The sequence below is a fragment of the Bufo gargarizans genome, chromosome 1 (assembly GCF_014858855.1).
Source record: "Bufo gargarizans isolate SCDJY-AF-19 chromosome 1, ASM1485885v1, whole genome shotgun sequence".
NCBI lineage: Eukaryota > Metazoa > Chordata > Amphibia > Anura > Bufonidae > Bufo > Bufo gargarizans.
Genome location: NC_058080.1, coordinates 375873031 through 375884948, shown reverse-complemented (window position 1 = coordinate 375884948; position 11918 = coordinate 375873031).

Here is an 11918-nt window from a genome sequence, read left to right as displayed (position 1 = left end):
GGCGCAGGCGCGTGACGTATGACTCACACTGCCAGCGCCCGTCCTCCCGGCCTGCCTCCTCCCTCCTCCCTGCTCCGAACGGCAAGCGCTTCTAATTGTAAGTAATAGCGCTCATCATCGCTCATTATGCTTTTACATGCAGTGCACACAACAATTAACTACGGTATTAGGGATATGATTGTACAGTAAGCGGGGCCCGTGTAGTAGAATACAGTCACTGCACGGGCCCCGCTGTCATTATAAATGCAGATGCCGCCCCCAGCCCCTCCTCCCTCACAGCTGATATACCCGCCGCACGGCATCGCGGCGGGTGTATCATTGAAAACTAAGCAAAATCGGCTACATTCGCCGTATAAGACGCACTGCTATTTCCCCCCCACTTTTGGGGGGGAAAAAGTGCGTCTTATACGGCGAAAAATACGGTATATTCTTGTACATAGGAGCAGTATTATAGTAGTTATATCCTTGTACATAGGAGCAGTATTATAGCAGTTATATTCTTCTACATAGGAGGCAGTATTATAGTAGTTATATTCTTGTACATAGGAGCAGTATTATAGTAGTTATATTCTTGCACATAGGAGGCAGTATTATAGTAGTTATATTCTTGTACATAGGAGCAGTATTATAGTAGTTATATTCTTGTACATAGGAGCAGTATTATAGTAGTTATATTCCTGTACATAGGAGCAGTATTATAGTAGTTATATTCTTGAATATAGCAGTATTACAGTAGTTATATTGTTGGGTGACTTAAAGTGCATGAAAAGCTCATCATAGGGGGATAGTGAACCTGGAGTCTGCGTCTGATCCTGATGTATGACAGAAGAACATAACAGGACGGTAATATTGTCTGTGACTGGAATTTGCTTTTAAGTGAATGTTGAGGATTTTTAGTACAATTACAGAAAGTGCTGTACGGGCAGAAGCACAACACCTGCCAGGTGAGGGCCGCTCCTGGGTATACAGCGCTGCTGCAGGTGATCGTTACCTGGAATATAGTGAAGAAACGCTCCGCAGGGTAACAGCTCATCAGAAAGAAGAAAGTGCAGAAGCTGCAGAATCTTCTCCTGACTCACGGAGAACTATATATAGAGACAAGACACCTCAAGGCGTCTCAGAGGGCTCCTCACACCGACTCAGAGAAGGTGGACGACAGTGGAGGTGCTCAGTAATGTCCATGGAGCGGCACTACACAGGATGGGAAGCAGGGGGATGATGGGAGTAGGTGCGAGAGGCTGGAATCCTAGAGGTCACCTTGATCAGTGGTTGTCAGTGCAGGATAACGTGCTTGTAACTGCGCGCGGCCCTGTAGTGTAGAGCGAGCTGCAGTCCTAGGTGAGGTGCGTTGCAATGAGATGTCTCTGCAGTCAGGAGGGGCGACTGTATAACGTGTCCTCTGTATGACTGTAGGGGAGTCAAGCACGTCGAGCTCCTTAACTTCTAGAACTCGGGCTCTGAACATGGAGGGAGGATGAGATGAGCTCCCTGCCGGATTGATTGGTCATGTCTGCCCTGTACGGAGAGTCGGTGGTCACCTATTTTGTGTCCCCACAATCCGGAGCAGACATGGCTAATCAATCCTGCAGGATCTTAGTAATAGATGACACGCGGTCAGGGCAATATTACACGCGAGCCCGTGTACCGCACATGGTTTACTGATAATTGCCGCTCCTGTACATGTTATTGGAAACCGCCAGACCGCATCGTGTATGAGCGGCTCCATAATGCGAAGGTATGAAATACTACATATTTGAGGTTCGCAAATTTTGGATCTGCAAAACAAGGATACCGGACGCTCATGTTCTCGCATTTTGCGGAACGGAACTTCCGGCCCATTATAGAACAGTCGTCCTATCCTTGTCCGAAAAATGGAGAATAGGAAACGGACAGACGGATGCAGACAGCGCACGGTGTGTTGTCTGCGGCCCGTTTGAAGTGAATCTGACCCCCCAAAAAATGCGGATCAGATGCGTACAAAAAACACGGTTGTGTGCATGAGCGCCTATAAAGAGTATCTCCGGCTCCTGGGAGCAGGGCCGGTGCAAGGATTTTTGCCAACACAAGCGAAGCTCCATTTTGGCGCCCCCCCCCCCCGGCAGCTCACCTGGCCCTGGTCCCGTCTGCAGCAGCTTCTCCTCTGTGTGGTCCTGGTATCTTCTCTCTGCTTCAGACAATCGCTGGTTTGAGGACCGTAGTTTTCACCCTCTAAGATGCACCTGGGTTTTAGAGGAGGATAATAAGGAAAAAATATTTTCCATTACACCTCAGGTCAGACCAGCAATCAGCCCCCCATGTCCGACATCATGCCGCCATATCAGCCTTTAACCACCTCCGGACCGCCTAACGCGCCGATGCGTCCGGAAGGTGGTTGCTTTTCTCCTCCTGGACGCATCGGCGCGTCATCTCGCGAGACGCGAGATTTCCTGTGAACGCGCGCACACAGGCGCGCGCGCTCACAGGAACGGAAGGTAAGCGAGTGGATCTCCAGCCTGCCAGCGGCGATCGCTCGCTGGCAGGCTGGAGATCCGAATTTTTTAACCCCTAACAGGTATATTAGACGCTGTTTTCATAACAGCGTCTAATATACCTCCTACCTGGTCCTCTGGTGGTCCCTTTTGTTAGGATCGACCACCAGAGGACTCAGGTAGGTCAGTACAGTCCCACCAAACACCACACCACACTACACTACACTACACCCCCCCCCCCCCCGGTCACTTATTAACCCCTTATAAACCCCTGATCACCCCATATAAACTCCCTGATCACCCCCCTGTCATTGATCACCGCCCTGTCATTGATCACCCCCCTGTCAGGCTCCGTTCAGACGTCCGCATGATTTTTACGGATCCGATCCATGTATCCATGGATCCGTAAAAATCATGCGGACGTCTGAATGGAGCCTTACAGGGGGGTGATCAATGACAGGCGGGTGATCACCCATATACACTCCCTGATCACCCCCTGTCATTGATCACCGCCCTGTCAGGCTCCATTCAGACGTCCGCATGATTTTTACGGATCCGATCCATGTATCCATGGATCCGTAAAAATCATGCGGACGTCTGAATGGAGCCTTACAGGGGGGTGATCACCCATATACACTCCCTGATCACCCCCTGTCATTGATCACCCCCCTGTCAGGCTCCATTCAGACGTCCGCATGATTTTTACGGATCCGATCCATGTATCCATGGATCCGTAAAAATCATGCGGACGTCTGAATGGAGCCTTACAGGGGGGGTGATCAGTGACAGGGGGGTGATCACCCTGATTACCCTGATCACCCCCTGTCATTGATAACCCCCCTGTAAGGCTCCATTCAGACGTCCGCATGCGTTCTGTGGATCCGATCCATGTATCCATGGATCCGTAAAAATCATGCGGACGTCTGAATGGAGCCTTACAGGGGGGGTGATCAGTGACAGGGGGGTGATCACCCTGATTACCCTGATCACCCCCTGTCATTGATAACCCCCCTGTAAGGCTCCATTCAGACGTCCGCATGCGTTCTGTGGATCCGATCCATGTATCCATGGATCCGTAAAAATCATGCGGACGTCTGAATGGAGCCTTACAGGGGGGGTGATCAGTGACAGGGGGGTGATCACCCTGATTACCCTGATCACCCCCTGTCATTGATAACCCCCCTGTAAGGCTCCATTCAGACGTCCGCATGCGTTCTGTGGATCCGATCCATGTATCCATGGATCCGTAAAAAATCATGCGGATGTCTGAATGGAGCCTTACAGGGGGGGTGATCAGTGACAGGGGGGTGATCACCCTGATTACCCTGATCACCCCCTGTCATTGATAACCCCCCTGTAAGGCTCCATTCAGACGTCCGCATGCGTTCTGTGGATCCGATCCATGTATCCATGGATCCGTAAAAAATCATGCGGACGTCTGAATGGAGCCTTACAGGGGGGGTGATCAGTGACAGGGGGGTGATCACCCTGATTACCCTGATCACCCCCTGTCATTGATAACCCCCCTGTAAGGCTCCATTCAGACGTCCGCATGCGTTTTGTGGATCCGATCCATGTATCCATGGATCCGTAAAAAATCATGCGGATGTCTGAATGGAGCCTTACAGGGGGGGTGATCAGTGACAGGGGGGTGATCACCCTGATTACCCTGATCACCCCCTGTCATTGATAACCCCCCTGTAAGGCTCCATTCAGACGTCCGCATGCGTTCTGTGGATCCGATCCATGTATCCATGGATCCGTAAAAAATCATGCGGATGTCTGAATGGAGCCTTACAGGGGGGGTGATCAATGACAGGGGGGTGATCAGGGAGTCTATATGGGTGATCACCCCCCTGTCATTGATCACTCCCCCCCTGGTAAGGCTCCATTCAGCCATTTTTTTTGGCCCAAGTTAGCGGAAATTTTTTGTTTGTTTTTGTTTTTTCTTACCAAGTCTCATATTCCACTAACTTGTGTCAAAAAATAAAATCTCCCATGAACTCACCATACCCCTCACGGAATCCAAATGCGTAAACATTTTTAGACATTTATATTCCAGACTTCTCACGCTTTAGGGCCCCTAAAAAGCCAGGGCAGTATAAATACCCCACATGTGACCCCATTTCGGAAAGAAGACACCCCAAGGTATTCCGTGAGGGGCATATTGAGTCCATGAAAGATTGAAATTTTTGTCCTAAGTTAGCGGAAAGTGAGACTTTGTGAGAAAAAAAACAAAAAAAAATCAATATCCGCTAACTTATGCAAAAAAAAAAAAAATTCTAGGAACTCGCCAGGCCCCTCATTGGATACCTTGGGGTGTCTTCTTTCCAAAGTGGGGTCACATGTGGGGTATTTATACTGCCCTGGCTTTTTAGGGGCCCGAAAGTGTGAGAAGAAGTCTGGGATCCAAATGTCTAAAAATGCCCTCCTAAAAGGAATTTGGGCCCCTTTGCGCATCTAGGCTGCAAAAAAGTGTGACACATCTGGTATCGCCGTACTCAGGAGAAGTTGGGCAATGTGTTTTGGGGTGTCATTTTACATATACCCATGCTGGGTGAGAGAAATATCTTGGTCAAATGCCAACTTTGTATAAAAAAAATGGGAAAAGTTGTCTTTTGCCAAGATATTTCTCTCACCCAGCATGGGTATATGTAAAATGACACCCCAAAACACATTCCCCAACTTCTCCTGAGTACGGCGATACCAGATGTGTGACACTTTTTTGCAGCCAAGGTGGGCAAAGGGGCACCTTTCAGATTTCGCAGGCCATTTTTTACACATTTTGATTTCAAGGTACTTCTTACACATTTGGGCCCCTAAATTGCCAGGGCAGTATAACTACGCCACAAGTGACCCCATTTTGGAAAGAAGACACCCCAAGGTATTCCGTGGGGGGCACGGCGAGTTCCTAGAATTTTTTATTTTTTGTCACAATTTAGCGGAAAATGATGATTTTTCTTTTTTTTTTCTTTTTTCCTTACAAAGTCTCATATTCCACTAACTTGCGACAAAAATAAAAAATTCTAGGAACTCGCCGTGCCCCTCACGGAATACCTTGGGGTGTCTTCTTTCCAAAATGGGGTCACTTGTGGCGTAGTTATACTGCCCTGGCAATTTAGGGGCCCAAATGTGTGAGAAGAACTTTGCAATCAAAATGTGTAAAAAATGCCCTGCAAAATCCGAAAGGTGCACTTTGGAATATGTGCCCCTTTGCCCACCTTGGCAGCAAAAAAGTGTGACACATCTGGTATCGCCGTACTCAGGAGAAGTTGGGCAATGTGTTTTGGGGTGTCATTTTACATATACCCATGCTGGGTGAGAAAAATATCTTGGTCAAATGCCAACTTTGTATAAAAAAATTGGAAAAGTTGTCTTTTGCCAAGATATTTCTCTCACCCAGCATGGGTATATGTAAAATGACAGCCCAAAACACATTCCCCAACTTCTCCTGAGTACGGCGATACCAGATGTGTGACACTTTTTTGATGCCAAGGTGGGCAAAGGGGCGCATATTCCAAAGTGCACCTTTCGGATTTCACCGGTCATTTCTTACACATTTTGATTGCAAAGTTCTTCTCACACATTTGGGCCCCTAAATTGCCAGGGCAGTATAACTACCCCACAAGTGACCCCATTTTGGAAAGAAGACACCCCAAGGTATTCTGTGAGGGGCATGGTGAGTTCCTAGAATTTTTTATTTTTTGTCGCAAGTTAGTGGAATATGAGACTTTGTAAGAAAAAAATAAAAAATAAAAAATCATCATCATTTTCCGCTAACTTGTGACAAAAAATAAAAAGTTCTATGAACTCACTATGCCCATCAGCGAATACCTTAGGGTGTCTACTTTCCGAAATGGGGTCATTTGTGGGGTTTTTCTACTGTTTGGGCATTGTAGAACCTCAGGAAACATGACAGGTGCTCAGAAAATCAGAGCCGTTTCAAAAAGCGGAAATTCACATTTTTGTACCATAGTTTGTAAATGCTATAACTTTTACCCAAACCATTTTTTTTTTTGCCCAAACATTTTTTTTTATCAAAGACATGTAGAACTATAAATTTAGCGAAAAATTTATATATGGATGTCGTTTTTTTTGCAAAATTTCACAGCTGAAAGTGAAAAATGTCATTTTTTTGCAAAAAAATCGTTACATTTTGATTAATAACAAAAAAAGTAAAAATGTCAGCAGCAATAAAATACCACCAAATGAAAGCTCCATTAGTGAGAAGAAAAGGAGGTAAAATTCATTTCGGTGGTAAGTTGCATGACCGAGCGATAAACGGTGAAAGTAGTGTAGTGCCGAAGTGTAAAAAGTGGCCTGGTCATGAAGGGGGTTTCACCTAGCGGGGCTGAAGTGGTTAACCCCCCATGTCACATTTCTCCCCCTCCATGTCAAATCACCCCCCTATGTCACATCAGCCCCCATGTCACATTTTTCCGCCCTCCCCCAGGGTGCGCCCTAAGGCAGCCGCTTGGTCTGCCTTATGGTAGCACCGGCTCTGCCTGGGAGGACGCGTCATGTGACGTTCCTATAGTCCTGAGCTGATGGAACTGGTCCGCGAACAGATATTAAGAGCGCCTTTCACGCTGGCGGGACAGAGATTACGACTGGTGGTAAAACTCTGGTCTTAATAAATATTCCCCATCAGGTTTAAATTCCTGAAGGTTTTAAAGGGCTTCTGTCACCCCCCATGGTGCAATTTTCAAAGGTAAGACATGTCTGACTGCATTCAGCTGATATTAGCAAATAGCTACTGTCGGCTAATGAAGATTGCACAATGGGGGGTGACAGAAGCCCTTTAAGATCTGTGCTTGCTGTCAGTGAAAGGGAGCAATCTTCCTTACAGGCAGTGAATATGTACCGGTTACAGCCATTTGGTAAGTACATGATAAGTGTAAGCTCTTGGATCCTGCTGTATACGGGGATGTGACGCCTGCTGTATACAGGGATGTGACGTCTGCTGTATACGGGGATGTGACGCCCGCTGTATACGGTGATGTGACGCCTGCTGTATACGGTGATGTGACGCCTGCTGTATACGGTGATGTGACGCCTGCTGATACGGGGATGTGACGCCTGCTGTATACGGGGATGTGATGCCTGCTGTATACCGGGATGTGACGCGCTGCTGTATACTGTGATGTGACGCCTGCTGTATACCGGGATGTGACGCCTGCTGTATACGGGGATGTGACGCCTGCTGTATACGGGGATGTGACGCCTGCTGTATACGGTGATGTGACGCCTGCTGTATACGGTGATGTGACGCCTGCTGTATACGGTGATGTGACGCCTGCTGTATACGGTGATGTGACGCCTGCTGTATACGGTGATGTGACGCCTGCTGTATACGGTGATGTGACGCCTGCTGTATACGGGGATGTGACGCCTGCTGTATACGGTGATGTGACGCCTGCTGTATACGGTGATGTGACGCCTGCTGTATACGGTGATGTGATGCCTGCTGTATACTGTGATGTGACGCCTGCTGCATACGGTGATGTGACGCCTGCTGTATACTGTGATGTGACGCCTGCTGTATACGGTGATGTGACGTCTGCTGTATACGGTGATGTGACGCCTGCTGTATACCGGGATGTGACGCCCGCTGCATACGGTGATGTGACGCCCGCTGCATACGGTGATGTGACGCCTGCTGTATACGGTGATGTGACGCGCTGCTGTATACGGTGATGTGACGCCTGCTGTATACGGTGATGTGACGCCTGCTGTATACGGGGATGTGACGCCCGCTGCATACGGTGATGTGACGCCCGCTGCATACGGTGATGTGACGCCTGCTGTATACGGTGATGTGACGCGCTGCTGTATACGGTGATGTGACGCCTGCTGTATACGGTGATGTGACGCCTGCTGTATACGGGGATGTGACGCCTGCTGTATACGGTGATGTGACGCCTGCTGTATACGGTGATGTGACGCCTGCTGTATACGGTGATGTGACGCCTGCTGCATACGGTGATGTGACGCGCTGCTGTATACGGTGATGTGACGCCTGCTGCATATGGAGCCCTGCTGTATACGGTGATGTGACGCCTGCTGTATACGGTGATGTGACGCCTGCTGCATACGGTGATGTGACGCGCTGCTGTATACGGTGATGTGACGCCTGCTGCATACGGTGATGTGACGCCTGCTGTATACAGTGATGTGACGCCTGCTGCATATGGTGATGTGACGCCTGCTGTATACGGTGATGTGACGCCTGCTGTATACTGTGATGTGACGCGCTGCTGTATACGGTGATGTGACGCCTGCTGTATACGGTGATGTGACGCCTGCTGTATACGGTGATGTGACGCCTGCTGTATACGGTGATGTGACGCCTGCTGTATACGGTGATGTGACGCCTGCTGTATACGGTGATGTGACGCCTGCTGTATACGGTGATGTGACGCGCTGCTGTATACGGTGATGTGACGCCTGCTGTATACGGTGATGTGACGCCTGCTGTATACGGGATGTGACGCCCGCTGCATACGGTGATGTGACGCCCGCTGCATACGGTGATGTGACGCCTGCTGTATACGGTGATGTGACGCGCTGCTGTATACGGTGATGTGACGCCTGCTGTATACGGTGATGTGACGCCTGCTGTATACGGGGATGTGACGCCTGCTGTATACGGTGATGTGACGCCTGCTGTATACGGTGATGTGACGCCTGCTGTATACGGTGATGTGACGCCTGCTGCATAAGGTGATGTGACGCCTGCTGTATACGGTGATGTGACGCCTGCTGTATACGGTGATGTGACGCCTGCTGCATACGGTGATGTGACGCGCTGCTGTATACGGTGATGTGACGCCTGCTGCATATGGTGATGTGACGCCTGCTGTATACGGTGATGTGACGCCTGCTGTATACTGTGATGTGACGCGCTGCTGTATACGGTGATGTGACGCCTGCTGTATACGGTGATGTGACGCCTGCTGTATACGGTGATGTGACGCCTGCTGTATACGGTGATGTGACGCCTGCTGTATACGGTGATGTGACGCGCTGCTGTATACGGTGATGTGACGCCTGCTGTATACTGTGATGTGACGCCTGCTGCATACGGGGATGTGACGCCTGCTGTATACGGTGATGTGACGCCCGCTGCATACGGTGATGTGACGCCTGCTGTATACGGTGATGTGACGCGCTGCTGTATACGGTGATGTGACGCCTGCTGTATACAGTGATGTGACGCCTGCTGTATACGGTGATGTGACGCCTGCTGTATACGGTGATGTGACGCCTGCTGTATACGGTGATGTGACGCCCGCTGTATACGGTGATGTGACGCCCGCTGTATACGGTGATGTGACGCCCGCTGTATACGGTGATGTGACGCCTGCTGTATACGGTGATGTGACGCGCTGCTGTATACGGTGATGTGACGCCTGCTGTATACGGTGATGTGACGCCTGCTGTATACGGTGATGTGACGCCTGCTGTATACGGTGATGTGACGCGCTGCTGTATACGGGGATGTGACGCCTGCTGCATACGGTGATGTGACGCCCGCTGCATACGGTAATGTGACGCCTGCTGTATACGGGGATGTGACGCCTGCTGCATACGGTAATGTGACGCCTGCTGTATACGGTGATGTGACGCCCGCTGCATACGGTAATGTGACGCGCTGCTGTATACGGTGATGTGACGCGCTGCTGTATACGGGGATGTGACGCCTGCTGTATACGGTGATGTGACGCGCTGCTGTATACGGGGATGTGACGCCTGCTGTATACGGTGATGTGACGCGCTGCTGTATACGGGGATGTGACACGCCTCAGACTGATGCCGTACAGTGGAATCCGTTCACCATAGCGTTCCATCGTGTGCTTTCTTTTACCGGACTGTGCAGGATACAAGAACGCGCTGTGCAGCTTTTTTGTATCCTTTTTTTTGTAACGTATAAGTCAAACGGAGGCATAAAACGTAATGTAAGCCGACCCTTATATGCAGGCGATGGTACAGGGTGATGTACGGACTCCGCATCTTCTTCAGGAACATCCCAGACAACAGAAATCAGATGGAGATCCATGTGCGCTGCAGAAACCTGTCTGCTGGACACTCTGTGCAGTACACACAGACAGGCGCAAGCTCCTGGGATTATATCTCTCAGTATATTGATCTGAGGCTCAGATCCCAAATTATATAAAAAAAAATCTTAATATGCAAATTAGACCGCAATGAGGGCGTCGCCATTGCTCTTGTTGCACCCAAACTCTGCTCCTTTCTGTGGCCAGCCCCTCCCTGGCTGCTTTGTTTGACAGAACCAGGCAGAGGGAAAGCAGACAGTGGCCACAGAAAGGGGGCAACAAGAGCAACGGTGACACCCTCATTGCACCAAAGGCCTAATTTGCATATTAAGAAAAAGCATCATAACTCGGCCTCGGATTACCAAATGGCAAACAGCTGGATAGGGAGGTCCTGGTGACATTCCCTTTAAGGTTTAGGACCCCCTTAAAACGTGAAGTAAGAAATAAGGAACAGTGAGGCCGGAGCAGCGCAGGAGCGGAGGAGCCCGTGATAAGAGCGATAGCTCTGCTGTACAGGAGGAGAATATCGGGAGTCGCTGAGCGGAGATTATACCGTTATAATTACAGCGGAGTCACCGCCTCTCATCAGCAGAGCACAGGCCGCCACTTAAGCCTCATTCACACGTCAGTGTTTGGTCAGTGATTTCCATCAGTGATTGTGAGCAAGAACCAGGAGCGGAGCCTCCACAGAGATCAGGTGTCAGGGGAAGAGCTGCTCCTGTTCTGTGTTTAGAGCCGCACCTGGTTTTGGCTCAAAATTACTGATAAAAATCACTGACCGAACACTGACGTGTGACTGAGGCATTAGAGAGACCTGCGGCCAGACAATTTATGGGGGGGATCTATTATAGGGGTGTTGTGGGGGGTGGCTCTATTATCAGGGTGCTGTGTGGGGGGCTCTATTATGGGGCGATATCATAGGGGCACTGTGGGGGCTTTATTACAGCTATGGCTACTTTCACACTAGCATTCGGGCGGATCCGTTCTGAACGGATCCGCTCATAATAATGCAGACGGAGGCTCCGTTCAGAACGGATCCGTCTGCATTATATTAGCAAAAAAAAGCTAAGTGTGAAAATAGCCTGGGACGGATCCGTCCAGACTTTCAATGTAAAGTCAATGGGGGACGGATCCGCTTGAAGATTGAGCCACATTGTGGCATCTTCAAACGGATCCGTCCCCATTGACTTACATTGAAAGTCTGGACGGATCCGCACGGATCCGCACGCCTCCGAACGGCCAGGCGGACACCCGAACGCTGCAAGCAGCGTTCAGCTGTCCGCCTGTCCGTGCGGAGGCGAGCGGAGCGGAGGCTGAACGCCGCCAGACTGATGCAGTCTGAGCGGATCCGCCTCCATTCAGACTGCATCAGGGCTGGACGGCTGCGTTCGGG